This window comes from Eleutherodactylus coqui, chromosome 7 (genome assembly GCF_035609145.1).
Source record: "Eleutherodactylus coqui strain aEleCoq1 chromosome 7, aEleCoq1.hap1, whole genome shotgun sequence".
Classification (NCBI taxonomy): Eukaryota; Metazoa; Chordata; class Amphibia; order Anura; family Eleutherodactylidae; genus Eleutherodactylus; species Eleutherodactylus coqui.
This window is the reverse complement of record NC_089843.1, coordinates 6,618,870-6,639,259: the sequence shown is the minus strand read 5'-3', so window position 1 is coordinate 6,639,259 and position 20,390 is coordinate 6,618,870. Positions and strand designations below refer to the sequence as shown.

Sequence of the window (20,390 nt, the reverse complement as noted above, 5' to 3'; positions counted from 1 at the left end):
TATGGAGGAGTGGCCAGGTGGTGGAGCATCATGTGTGGGAGAGGAGACCGGTCAAAGTGGATGGAACCCAGGTACCACTTATCACAGGCCAATTACCTTCCCTACCTGCTGGTGGAGCATCATGCTGGCGGAGGGGAGACCGGTCAGGGTGGATGAAAAGCAGGCTCTGCTCATCACCGACCCAATACCATTCCTACAGTGAAACCTGGTGGTGGAGCATCATGCTGGGGGTGGGAAGACTGGTCAGGGTGGATAGAAACTGGCTGCCACTCATCACTTGCCCAATACCATTCCTACAGTGTGGTTGGAAAGCTGAATGAAGCAAAGTAGTCAGACTGGGCAGAAGGGTCATCTTCAAACAAGACAATGACCCTAAGACCCCAGCCACGACAGGAGTGGGAACAACTCTGTGAATGTCCTTGAGTGGCCCGCCAGAGCCCTGAACCTAATGGGACATCTCTGGAGAGACCTGACAATGGCTGTCCACAGACGACCCCCATCCAACCTGACGGAGGGCAGAAAATCCCCAAATCCAGGAGTGCAAACCTTGTGGCATCATTCCCAAGAAGACTGGAGGCTGGAATCACTGTCAAAGGGGCTTCAACTAAGTGCTGAGTCCAGGGGTGTGACAACTTATGTGAACGCAGAATGTTTTTTTTTTCAATTTTAATAAACATACAAAGATTTCTCCCGTTCTACTGTCACTTTGTGGAGAATCATGGGGGACACAAGGCCACAACATAACAACATGTAAAAAAAGTGAGAGGGTGTGAAGACTTTCCGGATGCAGTGTAAATCTCAAATTCTGCCTGCTACGATCTACCAGCCTGTCTTCAGCTCTTGCTGCTTGTGGGTAACGAGGCCTAGTTCCAAAGAACACCAAAGTTCAATGTTGTTCACCCAAAGCTACCTGTCAGGTGACGCCAACCAGAACAACCCATGTCTTCATCGATGATACACAAGTGACACAGAACTGTCTATAGAAGGCCATTTTTGCTTAGGCAAACCTCTACCACGACTCAATGGCCCATGGTTGTATCGAGGCGTCTTCTCCTGTGGAGAGGCTTATTTTTAGATGCTGTCCCCATGCAAGAGAGCTGTAAAGTTTATCATCTGCCCTCATCAATCTAGGGAAGCAGCAGTTAATGAAAGTGCATGGTGTAGATAAGTAGCTGCGATGGGACAGGGAATCTGTAGGAAGCATGACTTTCATCATAGAGCAGAGATCCGTCACATCATGGCGTCATTAACCCATGTCTGGCTGATGTCACATGTTCTGGTTGTGGTCTTCATAAGAACAATGGCCCATATTTATGAATGCGTATACAACAGATTTGTGTCTAAAACTGCGTCAGAATTAGGGTGGGGCATTGTAGACAAATTTACACATAGTTTACGCCAAAAAGAAGAAAAAGACCCAACAAGTTTGTCATTTTTTTTTTCAAAATGTGGGCGTGGCAGGCGTCTGTCTATCATCTGAGATGTTTTTGAAGTGTTATTACAAGAAAGTGTAAAAAGTGTTGCTAATAGAAGTTGTTGTACATAAAGATGCATTTGGTGCAAATTTTTGGCACAAACAGCTACAGGGATAGATTTTTTTTCTCTGGCACGACTAACTAGATGAACGTACTACTACAACCTACTACCTACAACAAGAAACTAGATAGACCTACTAATACAAACTACTATAAGTCACTAGATAACCTACTACTAAAACCTACTACAAATCACTAGATAAACCTACTACTACAACCTACAAGTCACTAGATAAAACTACTACTACAACCTACTACACGTTACTAGATAAACCTACTACTACAACCTACAAGTCACTAGATAAACCTACTACTACAACCTACAAGTCACTAGATAAACCTACTACTACAACCTACTACAAGTTACTAGATAAACCTACTATTACAAACTACTACAAGTCACTAGATAAACCTACTACTACAACCTACTACAAGTTACTACATAAACCTACTACTACAAACTACTACAAGTCACTAGATAAACCTACTATTACAAACTACTACAAGTCACTAGATAAACTTACTATTACAAACTACTACAAGATACTAGATAAACCTACTAATACTACCTACTACCTGCAACAAGATACTAGATAAACCTACTACTACCTACTACCTACAACAAGTCACTAGATAAACCTACTATTACAAACTACTACAAGATACTAGATAAACCTACTACCTACTACCTACAACAAGTTACTAGATAAACCTACCTCTCTAGCTTACTACATGTCACTAGATAAATCTACTATTTCAAACTACTACCTGCTACAAGTTACTACATAAACCTATCACCTACTATAAATCACTAGATAAACCTACTTCTACCACCTACTTCAAGTCAATACATAAACCTACTACTACAACCTGCCAGAAGTTAGTACATAATTCTACTACTACTACCTGTCACAGGTCACTAGACAAGCCGCCTACTACAAGCTACTACAAGTTACTGGATAAACCTACTACTACTGCAAACTACTACAAGTTACTAGATAAACCTATTACTACAACCTACTAAATGTTACTAGATAAATCTACTACTACAAACTACTACAAGTCACTAGATAAACCTACTACAACAACCTACTACCTACTACAAGTTATTAGATAAACCTACTACTACAACCTACTACAAGTTAATAGATAAACCTACTACTACAAGCTACTACAAGTTACTAGATAAACCTAATACTACAAACTACTACAAGTTACTAGATAAACCTACTACTACACCCTACTACCTACTACAAGTTAATAGATAAACCTACTACTACAAGCTACTACCTACTACAAATAAATAGATAAACCTACTACTACAAGCTACTACAAGTTACTAGATAAACCTAATACTACAAACTACTACAAGTTACTAGATAAACCTACTACTACACCCTACTACCTACTACAAGTTAATAGATAAACCTACTACTACAAACTACTACAAGTCACTAGATAAACCTAATACTACAAACTACTACAAGTCACTAGATAAACCTACTACTACAAACTACTACAAGTCATTAGATAAAACAACTACTACTACCTACTACAAGTTACTAGATAAACCTACTACTAAAACCTACTACCTACTACAAGTTAATAGATAAACCTACTACTGCAAACTACTACAAGTTACTAGATAAACCTACTACAACAACCTACTACCTACTACAAGTTACTAGATAAACCTACTACTACAACCTACTACAAGTCACTAGATAAACCTACTACTACAACCTACTACCTACTACAAGTTACTAGATAAACCTACTACTACAACCTACTTCAAGTCACTACATAAGTCTACAACTATAACCTGCCAGAAGTCAGTACATAATTCTACTACTACTACCTGCCACAGGTCACTAACCAAGCCGACTACTACAAGCTACTACAAGTCACTAGATAAACCTACTACTACAAACTACTGCAAGTTACTAGATAAACCTACTACTACAAACTACTACAAGTTACTAGATAAACCTACTACTACAAGCTACTACAAGTCACTAGATAAACCTACTATTACAAACTACTGCAAGGCACTAGATAAACCTACTACTACAAGCTACTACAAGTTACTAGATAAACCTAATACTACAAACTACTACAAGTTACTAGATAATCCTACTACTACAACCTACTACAAGTCACTAGATAAACCTACTACTACAACCTACTTCAAGTCATTAGATAAACCTACTACTACAACCTACTAGAAGTCATTAGATAAACCTACTACTACAACCTACTAAAAGACACTAGATAAACCTACTACTACTACCTACTACAAGTTAATAGATAAACCTACTAGTACAAACTACTACATGTCACTAGATAAACCAACTACAACAACTTACTACCTACTACAAGTTACTAGATAAATCTACTACTACAAACTGCTACAAGTCACTAGATAAACCTACTACTACAAACTACTACAAGTTACTAGATAAACCTACTACTACAAGCTACTACAAGTCACTAGACAAACCTACTACTACAAGCTACTACAAGTCACTAGATAAACCTACTATTACAAACTACTACAAGTCACTAGATAAACTTACTATTACAAACTACTACAAGATACTAGATAAACCTACTAATACTACCTACTACCTGCAACAAGATACTAGATAAACCTACTACTACCTACTACCTACAACAAGTCACTAGATAAACCTACTATTACAAACTACTACAAGATACTAGATAAACCTACTACCTACTACCTACAACAAGTTACTAGATAAACCTACCTCTCTAGCTTACTACATGTCACTAGATAAATCTACTATTTCAAACTACTACCTGCTACAAGTTACTACATAAACCTATCACCTACTATAAATCACTAGATAAACCTACTTCTACCACCTACTTCAAGTCAATACATAAACCTACTACTACAACCTGCCAGAAGTTAGTACATAATTCTACTACTACTACCTGTCACAGGTCACTAGACAAGCCGCCTACTACAAGCTACTACAAGTTACTGGATAAACCTACTACTACTGCAAACTACTACAAGTTACTAGATAAACCTATTACTACAACCTACTAAATGTTACTAGATAAATCTACTACTACAAACTACTACAAGTCACTAGATAAACCTACTACAACAACCTACTACCTACTACAAGTTATTAGATAAACCTACTACTACAACCTACTACAAGTTAATAGATAAACCTACTACTACAAGCTACTACAAGTTACTAGATAAACCTAATACTACAAACTACTACAAGTTACTAGATAAACCTACTACTACACCCTACTACCTACTACAAGTTAATAGATAAACCTACTACTACAAGCTACTACCTACTACAAATAAATAGATAAACCTACTACTACAAGCTACTACAAGTTACTAGATAAACCTAATACTACAAACTACTACAAGTTACTAGATAAACCTACTACTACACCCTACTACCTACTACAAGTTAATAGATAAACCTACTACTACAAACTACTACAAGTCACTAGATAAACCTAATACTACAAACTACTACAAGTCACTAGATAAACCTACTACTACAAACTACTACAAGTCATTAGATAAAACAACTACTACTACCTACTACAAGTTACTAGATAAACCTACTACTAAAACCTACTACCTACTACAAGTTAATAGATAAACCTACTACTGCAAACTACTACAAGTTACTAGATAAACCTACTACAACAACCTACTACCTACTACAAGTTACTAGATAAACCTACTACTACAACCTACTACAAGTCACTAGATAAACCTACTACTACAACCTACTACCTACTACAAGTTACTAGATAAACCTACTACTACAACCTACTTCAAGTCACTACATAAGTCTACAACTATAACCTGCCAGAAGTCAGTACATAATTCTACTACTACTACCTGCCACAGGTCACTAACCAAGCCGACTACTACAAGCTACTACAAGTCACTAGATAAACCTACTACTACAAACTACTGCAAGTTACTAGATAAACCTACTACTACAAACTACTACAAGTTACTAGATAAACCTACTACTACAAGCTACTACAAGTCACTAGATAAACCTACTATTACAAACTACTGCAAGGCACTAGATAAACCTACTACTACAAGCTACTACAAGTTACTAGATAAACCTAATACTACAAACTACTACAAGTTACTAGATAATCCTACTACTACAACCTACTACAAGTCACTAGATAAACCTACTACTACAACCTACTTCAAGTCATTAGATAAACCTACTACTACAACCTACTAGAAGTCATTAGATAAACCTACTACTACAACCTACTAAAAGACACTAGATAAACCTACTACTACTACTACCTACTACAAGTTAATAGATAAACCTACTAGTACAAACTACTACATGTCACTAGATAAACCAACTACAACAACTTACTACCTACTACAAGTTACTAGATAAATCTACTACTACAAACTGCTACAAGTCACTAGATAAACCTACTACTACAAACTACTACAAGTTACTAGATAAACCTACTACTACAAGCTACTACAAGTCACTAGACAAACCTACTACTACAAGCTACTACAAGTCACTAGATAAACCTACTGCTACAAACTACTGCCAGTTACTAGATAAACCAGCTACTACAAACTACTATAAATAGCTAGATAAACCTACTTCTACCACCTACTTCAAGTCACTGCATACGCCTACAACTATAACCTGCCAGAAGTCAGTACATAATTCTACTACTACTACCTGCCATAGGTCACTAAACAAGCCGACTACTACAAGCTACTGCAAGTCACTAGATAAACCTACTATTACAAACTACTGCAAGGCACTACATAAACCTACTACTACAAGCTACTACAAGTTACTAGATAAACCTACTACTACTACAACCTACTAAAAGTTACTAGATAAACCTACTACTACTACAACCTACTAAAAGTTACTAGATAATCCTACTACTACAAACTACTACAAGTCACTAGATAAAACAACTACTACAACCTACTACAAGTTACTAGATAAACCTACTACTAAAACCTACTACCTACTACAAGTTATTAGATAAACCTACTACTACATACTACTACAAGTTACTAGATAAACCTACTACTACAAACTAATACAAGTTACTAGATAAGCCTACTACTACAACCTACTACAAGTCACTAGATAAACCTACTACTACAACCTACTACCTACTACAAGTCACTAGATAAACCTACTACTAAAAACTACATCAAGTCACTAGATAAACCTACTACTACAAACTACTACAAGTCACTAGATAAACCTACTACTAGTTACTAGATAAACCAACTTCTACAAACTACTGGAAGTTACTAGATAAACCTGCTACTACAAACTAATACAAGTCACTAGATAAACCTACTACTACTACCTACTACAAGTTACTAGATAAACCAACTTCTACAAACTACTGGAGGTTACTACATAAACCTACTACTACAAACTACTACAAGTTACTAGATAAACCTACTACTACAACCTACTACAAGTTACTACATAAACCTACTCCTGCATACTACTACAAGTCACTAGATAAACCTACTACTACAAACTACTGGAGGTTACTACATAAACCTACTACTACAAACTACTACAAGTTACTAGATAAACCTACTACTACAACCTACTACAAGTCACTAGATAAACCAGCTACTACTACTACTACCTACTACAAGTTACTAGATAAACCTACTACTACAAACTACTACAAGTTACTAGATAAACCTACTACTACCTACTACAAGTTACTAGATAAACCTACTACTACAACCTACTACAAGTCACTAGATAAACCAGCTACTACTACTACTACCTACTACAAGTTACTAGATAAACCTATTACTACAACCTACTACAAGTTACTAGATAAACCTACTACTACAAACTACTACAAGTCACTACATAAACCTACTCCTGCATACTACTACAAGTCACTAGATAAACCTACTACAAGTCACTAGATAAACCAGCTACTACTACTACTACCTACTACAAGTTACTAGATAAACCTACTACTACAACCTACTACAAGTTACTAGATAAACCTACTACTACAAACTACTACAAGTCACTACATAAACCTACTCCTGCATACTACTACAAGTCACTAGATAAACCTACTACCACCTACTATAAATCACTAGATAAACCTACTACCACCTATAAATCACTAGATAAACCTACTATCACCTACTATAAATCACTAGATAAACCAGCTACTACTCCTACTACCTACTACAAGTTACTAGATAGACCTACTACTACAAACTACTGCAAGTTACTAGATAAACCTACTACTACAAACTACTACAAGTCACTAGATAAACCTACTACTACTACGTACTACAAGTTACTAGATAAACCAACTTCTACAAACTACTGGAGGTTACTACATAAACCTACTACTACAAACTACTACAAGTTACTAGATAAACCTACTACTACAACCTACTACAAGTCACTAAATAAACCTACTACTACAAACTACTACAAGTCACTAGATAAACCTACTACTACAACCTACTACAAGTCACTACATAAACCTACTCCTGCATACTACTACAAGTCACTACATAAACCTACTACCACCAACTATAAATCAATAGAAAAACCTACTAATACAACCTACTATAAATCACTAGATAAACCTACTATCACCTACTATAAATCACTAGATAAACCAGCTACTACTCCTACTACCTACTACAAGTTACTAGTTAAACCTACTACTACAAAATACTACAAGTCACTAGATAAACCTACTACTACAACTACCTACTACAAGTCACTAGATAAACCTACTACCATCTACTATAAATCACTCAATAAAGCAACTACCACCTACTATAAATCACTAGATAAACCTACGTCTACCACCTACTACAAGTCACTACATAAACCTACTACTACAACTTACTATAAATCACTAGATAAACCTACATCTACCACCTACTTCAAGTCAATACATAAGCCTACAACTATAACCTGCCAGAAGTAAGTATATAATTCTACTACTACTACCTGCCACAGGTCACTAAACAAGCCAACTACTACAAGCTACTGCAAGTCACTAGATAAACCTACTACTACAAACTACTACAAGTTAATACATAAACCTACTACTACAACCTACTACAAGTTACTAGATAAAGCAACTTCTACAAACTACTGGAGGTTACTAGATAAACCTACTACTACAAACTAATACAAGTCACTAGATAAACCTACTACTACAAACTACTACAAGTTACTAGATAAACCTACTACTACAAACTACTACAAGTCACAAGATAAACCTACTACTACAACCTACTACAAGTTACTAGATAAAACAACTTCTACAAACTACTGGAGGTTACTAGATAAACCTACTACTACAAACTACCACAAGTCACTAGATAAACCTACTACTACAAACTACTACAAGTTACTAGATAAACCTACTACTACAAACTACTACAAGTCACAAGATAAACCGACTACTACTACCTACTACAAGTTACTAGATAAACCTACTACTACTACCTACTACAAGTTACTAGATAAACCTACTACTACTACCTACTACAAGTTACTAGATAAAACAATTTCTACAAACTACTGGAAGTTACTTGATAAACCTACTACTACAAACTAATACAGGTCACTAGATAAACCTACTACTACAACCTACTACAAGTCGCTAGATAAACCAGCTACTACTACTACTACCTACTACAACTTACTAGATAGACCTACTACTACTACCTACTACAAGTCACTAGATAAACCTACTACTACAAACTACTACAAGTTACTAGATAAACCTACTACTACTACCTACTACAAGTCACTAGATAAACCTACTACTACAAACTACTACAAGTTACTAGATAAACCTACTACTACAAACTACTACAAGTCACAAGATAAACCTACTACTACCACCTACTACAAGTTACTAAATAAAACAACTTCTGCAAACTACTGGAAGTCACTAGATAAACCTACTACTACAAACTACTACAAGTCACTAGATAAACCTACTACTACAAACTACTACAAGTTACTAGATAAACCTACTACTACTACCTACTACAAGTCACTAGATAAACCTACTACTACAAACTACTACAAGTTACTAGATAAACCTACTACTACAAACTACTACAAGTCACAAGATAAACCTACTACTACCACCTACTACAAGTTACTAAATAAAACAACTTCTGCAAACTACTGGAAGTCACTAGATAAACCTACTACTACAAACTACTACAAGTCACTAGATAAACCAGCTACTACTACTACTACCTACTACAAGTTACTAGATAAACCTACTACTACAACCTACTACATGTTACTAGATAAACCTACTACTACTACCTACTACAAGTCACTAGATAAACCTACTACTACAACCTACTACAAGTCACTAGATAATCCTACTACCTACCGCAAGTCACTACATAAACCTACTACTGCATACTACTACAAGTCACTAGATAAATCTACTATTTCAACCTACTATAAATCACTAGATAAACCTACTATCACCTACTATAAATCACTAGATAAACCAACTTCTACCACCTACTACAAGTCACTACATAAACCTACTACTACAACCTACTATAAATCACTAGATAAACCTACTACTACAACCTACTTCAAGTCACTACATAAGCCTACAACTATAACCTGCCAGAAGTCAGTACATAATTCTACTACTACTACCTGCCACAGGTCACTAAACAAGCCGACTACTACAAGCTACTACAAGTCACTAGATAAACCTACCATTACAAACTACTGCAAGTTACTAGATAAACCTACTACTACAAACTACTACAAGTCACTAGATAAACCTACTACTACAACCTACTATAAGTCACTAGATAAACCTACTAATACAACCTACTACCTACTACAAGTTACTAGATAAACCTACTACTATAAACTACTACAAGTTACTAAATAAACCTACTACTACAAGTTATTAGATAAACCTACTGCTACAAAGTACTACAAGTTAATAGATAAACCTACTACAACAATCTACTACAAGTCACTAGATAAACCTACCTCTCCAGCTTACTACAAGTCACTAGATAAATCTACTATTTCAAACTACTACCTGCTACAAGTCACTAGATAAACCTACTACCATCTACTATAAATCACTAGATAAACCTACTACCACCTATAAATCACTAGATAAACCTACTTCTACCACCTACTACAAGTCACTACATAAACCTACTACTACAAACTACTATAAATCACTAGATAAACCTACATCTACCACCTACTTGAAGTCACTACATACGCCTACAACTATAACCTGCCAGAAGTCAGTACATAATTCTACTACTACTACCTGCCACAGGTCACTAACCAAGCCGACTACTACAAGCTACTACAAGTCACTAGATAAGCCTACCATTACAAACTACTGCAAGGCACTAGATAAACCTACTATTACAAACTACTACAAGTTACTAGATAAACCTACTACTACAAACTACTACAAGTTACTAGATAAACCTACTACTACAACCAACTACAAGTCACTAGATAAACCTACTACTACAAACTACTACAAGTTACTAGATAAGCCTACTACTACTACCTACAACAAGTCACTAGATAAACCTACTACTACAACCAACTACAAGTCACTAGTTAAACCTACTACTACTATCTACTACAAGTTACTAGATAAACCAACTTCTACAAACTACTGGAAGTTACTAGATAAACCTACTACTACAAACTAATACAGGTCACTAGATAAACCTACTACTACAACCTACTACAAGTCGCTAGATAAACCAGCTACTACTACTACTACCTACTACAACTTACTAGATAGACCTACTACTACAAAATACTGCAAGTTACTAGATAAACCAACTACTACAAAATACTGCAAGTTACTAGATAAACCCACTACTACTACCTACTACAAGTCACTAGATAAACCTACTACTACAAAATACTGCAAGTTACTAGATAAACCTACTACTACTACCTACTACAAGTTACTAGATAAACCTACTACTACAAAATACTGCAAGTTACTAGATAAACCTACTACTACAAAATACTGCAAGTCACTAGATAAACCTACTACTACAAAATACTGCAAGTTACTAGATAAACCTACTACTACTACCTACTACAAGTTACTAGATAAACCTACTACTACAAAATACTGCAAGTTACTAGATAAACCTACTACTACAAAATACTGCAAGTTACTAGATAAACCTACTACTACAAACTACTACAAGTCACAAGATAAACCTACTACTACCACCTACTACAAGTTACTAGATAAACCTACTACTACCAACTACAAGTCACTAGATAAGCCTACTACTACAAGTTACTAGATAAGCCTACTAGTACAAACTACTACCTACTACAAGTTACTAGATAAACCTACAACTACAAACTACTACAAGTCACTAGATAAACCTACTACTACAACCTACTACAAGTTACTAGATAAACCTACTACTTCTGCCTACTACAAGTCACTAGATAAACCTACTACAACAACCTACTACAAGTCACTAGATAAACCTACTACTACAACCTACTACAAGTTACTAGATAAACCTACTACTACTACCTACTACAAGTTACTAGATAAACCAACTACTACCACCTACTACAAGTTACTAGATAATCCTACCTCTCCAGCTTACTACAAGTCACTAGATAAATCTACTACAAGTTACTAGATAAACCTACAACTACAACCTACTACAAGTCACTAGATAAACCTACTATTACAAACTACTACAAGATACTAGATAAACCTCCTACTACAAACTACTACAAGTCACTAGATAAACCTACTACAACAACCTACTACCTACTACAAGTTACTAGATAAACCTACTACTTCTGCCTACTACAAGTCACTAGATAAACCTACTACAACAACCTACTACAAGTCACTAGATAAACCTACTACTACAACCTACTACAAGTTACTAGATAATCCTACCTCTCCAGGTTACTACAAGTCACTAGATAAATCTACTACAAGTTACTAGATAAACCTACAACTACAAACTACTACAAGTCACTAGATAAACCTACTATTACTACCTACTACAAGTTACTAGATAAACCTACTACTTCTGCCTACTACAAGTCACTAGATAAACCTACTACAACAACCTACTACAAGTCACTAGATAAACCTACTACTACAACCTACTACAAGTTACTAGATAAACCTACTACTACAAACTACTACAAGTCACTAGATAAACCTACTATTACTACCTACTACAAGTTACTAGATAAACCTACTACTTCTGCCTACTACAAGTCACTAGATAAACCTACTACAACAACCTACTACAAGTCACTAGATAAACCGACTACTACAAACTACTACAAGTTACTAGATAATCCTACCTCTCCAGGTTACTACAAGTCACTAGATAAATCTACTACAAGTTACTAGATAAACCTACAACTACAAACTACTACAAGTCACTAGATAAACCTACTATTACTACCTACTACAAGTTACTAGATAAACCTACTACTTCTGCCTACTACAAGTCACTAGATAAACCTACTACAACAACCTACTACAAGTCACTAGATAAACCGACTACTACAAACTACTACAAGTCACTAGATAAATCTACTACAAGTTAATAGATAAACATACTACTACAAACTAATACAAGTCACTAGATAAACCAACTACAACTACCTACCACAAGTTACTAGATAAACCTACTACTACAAACTACTACAAGTCACTAGATAAACCAACTACAAGTTACTAGATAAACCTACTACTGCATACTACTACAAGTCACTACATAAATCTACTACTCCTACCTGCCAGAAGTTACTAGATGAGACCACTATGACAACCTACTACTGGTCACTACCTGGATCGGTACTGCCATTAATCTGGGTGGTGGACTTCCCCTGCTCTGATATAAATGGCCTATCCTGAGGAGAGGTCACCACTGTTATAGTACAGGATAACCCCTTTAACAGGAACATCCATCTAGCCATACCTACTTGAACAGATGAGAATGTGATTCAGTTCTATCTGTTCAGTGGTGTCTGACTATTGGGTACTCTGTAGGCTGGTCCTCTCCAGGCTCCTCTATTCTCTACCGCTGCTTTCAATTGCCTGATGACTATTCCTGCCTCCTTCTTGATGGCGTCTGGCCAACGTGTCTCTTATCTTCTGTTTCCTTTTACCATTGACCATTCCGAGTAGCATCTCTTTCGCTAGCAAATGCACCCTCATCACATGTCCGAAGTCCGTCAGTCTCCGTCTCGTGATCTATCCTTCAGGGGCACCTTTGGGTTGATGCGGTCCAGGACAGTTTTGTTGGTGTCCCTAGCTGTCCAGGGGATTCGGAGAAGGTTTCTCCAACACGCCAGCTCGAAAGCGTCAATGTGTCCTCCACCTGCTCTCCTCAATGTCCACCTCTCACGGCCATATGTTGCAATCAGGAAGACAATGGCTGTGATTAACCTTCGTTTGATGGTGACTGAGGCATCCTCGTCTTTCCATATTGGGTCCATGCTCCCCATTGCTGTATGCCCCAGTGTGAATCGACGCTGTATCTCACCAGTCGCACTGTGACTATGATCAATGAGGGACCCAAGGAATATGAAACTATAAACCGCTTTACCTCATTGTTAAGCTTTATGGGGACGTTCTTGTCTGCAGCCGTCATGATCTTTGTCTTCTTGATCTTCAGGTGACGTTCCATCTTCTCACTTTCTTCTTCTAGCTTCAGGATCAGCGTCTTCAGGTCCTTCGTTGTCTCTGCTACCAGGGGGTCATATCATCTGCGTATCTTAGATCATTGATGGTTCTACCACCTATTTTCAACCAAATACCCTGATTATTTAAGTCCAGCCGCCTCATGATCACTTCGCATAGAAGTTGAAAAGCAAAGGAGAGAGAATGCGATAGTATATAAAGAGTCCGGTATATACGGTATTTAGAAATGATAGAGAGTATATATTGTGGGTCTGTGGAGGGTACAAAGGTATACAGAGAAGATGTGTGATATAGAGAGTATATAGTGTGAAGCAGATACATAGAGGGGATGTAGAGTATGTAGAGCCTGACCTACATGCTCATATTTAGGATCCACATCCTTCCTTTTTTCCAGGACATCTTTTAAAGCGCGTTGATTTTTGTCTCCCCTTCCTTTACTGTGAATGAGGTCGTGTAGGGGCGCCCCAAAATTTAAATCAGATGACACCCCTCCCTAATGAAGACACTGCGGAGAGGTACATTGAGTGCACCGCAGGATCGGAGGAGATCAGCACTACAGCAGTAAAGTGAAACCTTCACCAGCACAGCAGCGATGGCGGCTCCTCAGAGCAATGGCGGGGACTGAGTGGAGTTTCTTCACAGCTCGGATTATTTGCCAGCGGATCAGACCCTAATAGTCAATGATTGCCAGGATCGAATATAATAAAGTGAAGTGTAGCCGGACAGTCAGGGGTTAAACCACACAGACAAATGCAAACAAACTTTCTTGAGTGCACATCTGCCTGATCGCCGTCTCCTTTTGCATCGCCGCCAAGAATTTCCTTCTGATGCGCATTCATTTCCAGGGCCAAGCCACTTCAGAACCTTCTCGGTCTGCATGGATGTAGCGCAGCACCCGTCCTACGCCGCTGGAGCTTCTTAAAGGGCCAGCAACCTAATAACTTCATTCTCCTCATCAATGCGATTTCTCCTAATATTAATTGCCATAGAACCTGATGAGTCACTTAGGATGACCCCCTTGAAGTAACAATGCTTTCCTATCAGGAAAAGGGTGGTACAAAAAATGAATTGGACTAATTGTTTCCCCATAATTAGCACATGTGGGAATAATTGCAAAAATATTAGCACCCTCATTCAGGAGCTGCATAAATTAGTGATGACAAACTCTCCCACGGCTGTACCACTCATCACCCACAGTGCAGGGAGTAAAAGTAAGTGACCCCTATGTAATGTAACTAATAACACATAGCTGTGCCGCGCCTCACTTACAGTGCAGGGAGAAAAATAAGTGAACCTCTGTGATAATGACTTCTCCAAAAGCTAACTGGCAAAAGATGTTTCTATTAAGGAAATGAGATGGCAGTATGGGTTTCACAGTATGGCAGTATGGCTTTGACCATTAAATAAAGACACACAAAGCTTGGTTAGTGACAGATCTGTTCTTCTCAGTGATTGGTCAGTATGAGCTTCACTTGAATGTAAGATTTCAGAAGACGTCTTATAGAGACACATGTGGATGGAAAAGTCTGCAAAACTTAAAGACCCAGGAATACATCAATCCTTGGTTATATCTACAGATGGAGAACAGTCTGGGCTGCTCTACTCTCCCACAGGAACATCACCGCAAGAGACCAACAGACAATCCTGAGGACAGATGAAAACCCCCCAGAGGAACAGCAGAGAACCTACTGACTGCAGAGACCTCTGTTGATATGTCTTGTATTACAGAGACATTGACCAAGAATGGTGATCATGAAAGGACACCAGGAAGGAAGCCACTGCTGGGCAAAAATACATTGCAGCCCAAACGTTCAGAGACCACCTGGATGTCCCACAATGCTTATGGAAAATATTCTAGAAACAAAGCGGAACTTTTTTGCACAAATGTACAACATAGAGAAAGAAGAACAACAACACCAAAACCTCATTGAACTGTGAAACCTGGTGAAGGAGGCATCATTGTTTAGGGCTATGGTGAAGCGGCATAATGATTTGCAGATATGGTGAAAGAGGCATCATGGTGTGGGACTGCAGTGGAGGGGACATCATGGTTTGGGGCTATGGTGGAGGGAGTGTTTGGGGCTCTTTACTCCAAAGGGCCTGGACACATTCTGATCACTGATGGAACAATGCATTCTAAGGTAGATCAGCACATCTTACAGAAGGATGAATGTCGAGGACCTCAATGTGTAGAGACATTGAGTGATGCAACAAGACAACGACCCAAAGCACACAAGTAATCACCTAAAGAATGGGAGGAAAGGAGATTTGTGTTTTGGAATGGATGATTGCCTCAATCCTATGGAGATATTGTGGCGTGAAGAGGATTCTGCACACAAGGCACCCCAGAAATATTGATGAACTGAAGCACATTTGCAGGGAGGAAAGGTCCAAAATTCTTCTTCAACATTGTGCAAAGCTAATCTGCTGCTACAGGAAACATTAAGTGGAGGTGATTAATGCTTTTTCCTGCACTGTTAATGTTCCTTAATCTGCTCCATAAAATACATGAGTGGTCCAGGTATCTGAGTGATATTAGTTACATCACATAGGGATCACTTACTTTTCCTCCCTGCACTGTGAATGACGGTATGTATGTCTGTGTGTTTTTAGTTACATTATGTCTCCTTATTATGGCACACCTTACAGCTAGCAGACACTCCGCCCATGTGCCATGCGATATAAGGGGGGGGGGGGGTAACCCGTCTGCATGTTCTATCCTCGGGTGAAAATAGAAAATGCAGCGATTTTTTTCCATTTGCAGCATCGCTGTGAGGGAAGAATCAGCCGTCTCCACTGATGGGTTGTATCTTCATGTGAGTCTAGCGTGTCTGTGTAAGTGCCCCCACAAGGTGCTCCCATCGTATCTAAGTCACGCAGAATTAGTAATCACTGCCAATATCCGGCTCATTCCGAGGCTTCACCTGCCAGTGTTAATACAGCGTCCTCTGCTTACGGGACACTTTGTACTCCGGTGGGCGGATGGCGCTGTTGGCGCAAAATCCCTACATTATCGGTACTCGAAGAATTTTCACAATGAGGATGAATCTAAGGACGATGCGAACTGCCCTTACTATCTGCATGGTCCTGCTTCTGGAAAGCACATTGATCGCCTGCTAGCGTGCCATATACACGGATGTAGCAGAGCTGAAGTGGCCATTTAACTGCTTATTGTACAAGTAGGGTCAGATAATAACGCAACACCTGCGACTCAAAGTAAAGCCTTGAATATCATAACCTGTGCCAAATGACAAACTCATCTCCACTCCTGATATGTCGAGTTTAGGGTGATGATTGTTGGCGCACATATTATAATACAATGCCCTTTACAGAGAACTGCAAATAAACCGCTAGCTTTAGTTACAGAATTATATCACAATGCTAAGGAAATGCCCAGTTGGCTCTGCTACATCAGCCTCATGAAATCTGCAGCTCTGCTACACGACAGGTCAGAGAACACAGAGGGGGCGAAAACATTTCCTAGTTCCATCCGATACGTTATCATCGCAGCGCAGAGAATGCTTCATTCCAGCCATGACTAATTCATAGACGTGTTTGCTGTGACGGGCTCAGTCATGAGCCGCTCTCTGCAATTACGTATCAGACTGACGGTGCAGTAATTATCATGAAGAAGACGCAAGTAAAAGAAATGTAAATTGCATTTTTTTTTCACTTTCTTCACCCAAAAATTTCAGGAAATTATTTCATACCTCAAAATGACCTCCTCATCACCCTCATCATCCTCCCCCCCATCACCCTCATCCTCCGAAGAGGCACAGGAATGTGAATGTAATATGTTACTATCCCTTCCTGCGCTGTGAGCCACCGCACAGTGATATTTATCTACATGCCACAACACCCCCTTGTACAGATGTAGCAGAGCTGAGCTTGTCAGTGTAACAGAGGGGAGATGAAAACCACAGAGCCAATGAGACGACTAGAAATGACGACCATTTACGACAGCCATTGCGCCAAAACCATCCCTCAAAATCCTTTAAACTTGATACTTTTTTGTGTTCCTTTACATTCCTAAATCTTTCTGCTTTCTCCCCGCACTTTCGCTGCCCGCCGTCACGGTACAGCGACCGCGTAGAACGACGAATCACAACGCAATAAACGGGAAATAAGATAAAAAGGAGAAACAAAACCAGAAGCAATTGTCGATGAAATGGACTATTTCCACAAGAAGCTCCCCGGCTGCCGGGCGGCGCATCATTCTGCACATTCCGAGTTTACACAAGTCTTAACTAACGGAACGATATTGCTGCTCGGCAGTCGCTTATTGGCAATCACTCTGCGTAAATGAGGCCCTAAGTGAGCAGCCAAGTCACTGTACTACAACGAGACGTAATTCAATTATCTGCTCATTGTGTAAGGATGGGAGCACAACTAATGACTTTATACTGCGGCACGCACAATAGATCCAGCACTCCGCTCACCCGCACACGGCACAGCATAAAGGGACCTTCCACACGTGCGGATGCACCCACAGATGCAGAATAATCTCCGGCGGCGGCATGTATGTCCAGAATGCTCCGCACATGTGAGAGGTCCCAACAGCTGGAAGGACGTCGCTACTTGGATTGTTGCCGAATTAAATTTTTTTAATTCTGTTTTGAAAAATATTTACATTTTTTTTCTCTGATTTGTTTGCCGATTTTTTTTTATTCTGACTTTTCCTTTTTTTCTCGGTTCCATTTTCGCCCGATGTTTATCCTTTAACGCCGTTACGTAAATCCCATAAAGGATTCCTGAAGTAAAGTACATAACAGCCATGCCCCTCCGCAGCCAGCAGCAGGTTATTTAGTTACATTGCAGCAATGCCCATGCTGCCGCCTGTGCCATATTGTTGCATGTAATGCCAGTAGGTGGCTGTAAAGCAGGTAAGTCATGTAGATGTGCACTTACCTTACAGCAGCAGCACTTGGCTTTCTTGCAGGGAATCAAATAAGATTGTGGCAATTTTTCAAAGCAGTCAGTGACAATGCAAACAATCCAGCATTTTATAGAATGACAACTTGGCTGTGTCCCCACCCACAGTGAGCTGTCCCTAATGAATATTCAGAGCTAGTTAAAAAAAGATGGGGGGGGGGGCTGCTCCAACAAAAAATGCCCCCTCCCCCCTGAAAAGGTTGCAATGAGTCTATAAGGGGCTTTCTGCTTCTTCTTCTTATCAATTCTCCTTTTTGCAGTGTAACTTCTCAGATATCCCCCCACCCCCAGGTCCACTACATGTGAATGGGGCAGCAGAGCAGGGTGTAGGGCTGCAAGAAGAAGACAAGGTTTATCAAGTTACACCCAGAGTCTCCACTTCATGCCCCTTACAACTGAGGAAGGGGGTATCCAGAAAAGAGGGGGAGCAGCGGGGTGCTAGGGCATGAGTTGGAAGCTGCTGTAATCAGGACCTGGCATAAACTTACTGAGTAGGTATAGCAAAGCTGATATCATGACTACTGGTGTTTATAAAGTGCTGACTGGCAGGAGCATGGGGGTTCAGTCTGCTGCCAATCCTAGGAGGATTGGCATCCCCTCTATGTCCAGCATTGGCATTACCCTATAACACAGCTGCCAGGGCGTTCATTCTGCCAATATCACAGAGTTCAGACACTGGTTAGGACTTCTGGATTTGCTGGCAGAGACTCTCTTATAGATTTGTAAGGTAGGTCCTGTGGGCATCTGGGTATCCTGCAGTAGCTGATGGCAAATAACAACATTGATGCATTTATAAAACCTTTGTGCCCAGGACCAAGTTCGTTGCTAGTTCTAGGTGAATGCCCCTTTTGCTAGCACTGGCACGCAGATTGTACATAGTACAGCTTCCAGGGGCGTTGATTACTGGTTTGGTAGAGTCTGCTGTCACCTGCGGGGGGCATATCCTCTTTATACCACTCTGGCATCTGCACTCTACCCATGCCAAGGAATCCTTTTGGCATATTCCAGCCACCTGTTAGGACTAAACTGGGTAACACTGTGCTGGCACTAGGGTCATCACCTTGGAACTTTACCAATATTTGACAACTAATTACATTCGGTTACTATTGTATTTGTGCCCTCATA

At 39.0% G+C, this 20,390-nt stretch overlaps 1 protein-coding gene across 1 annotated transcript in view; it reads right to left on the bottom strand.

The window, feature by feature from the left end:
- CYP26B1 (cytochrome P450 family 26 subfamily B member 1) overlaps window positions 1-19,327 on the bottom strand; it is a 129,889-nt gene extending 110,562 nt beyond the window's left edge. The window contains exon 1 of the mRNA XM_066572847.1: window positions 19,242-19,327. The gene's annotated coding sequence lies outside the window, so the exon portion shown is untranslated. The remainder of the gene's footprint in view (window positions 1-19,241) is intronic.
- Between the last annotated feature and the right edge of the window lie 1,063 nt (window positions 19,328-20,390).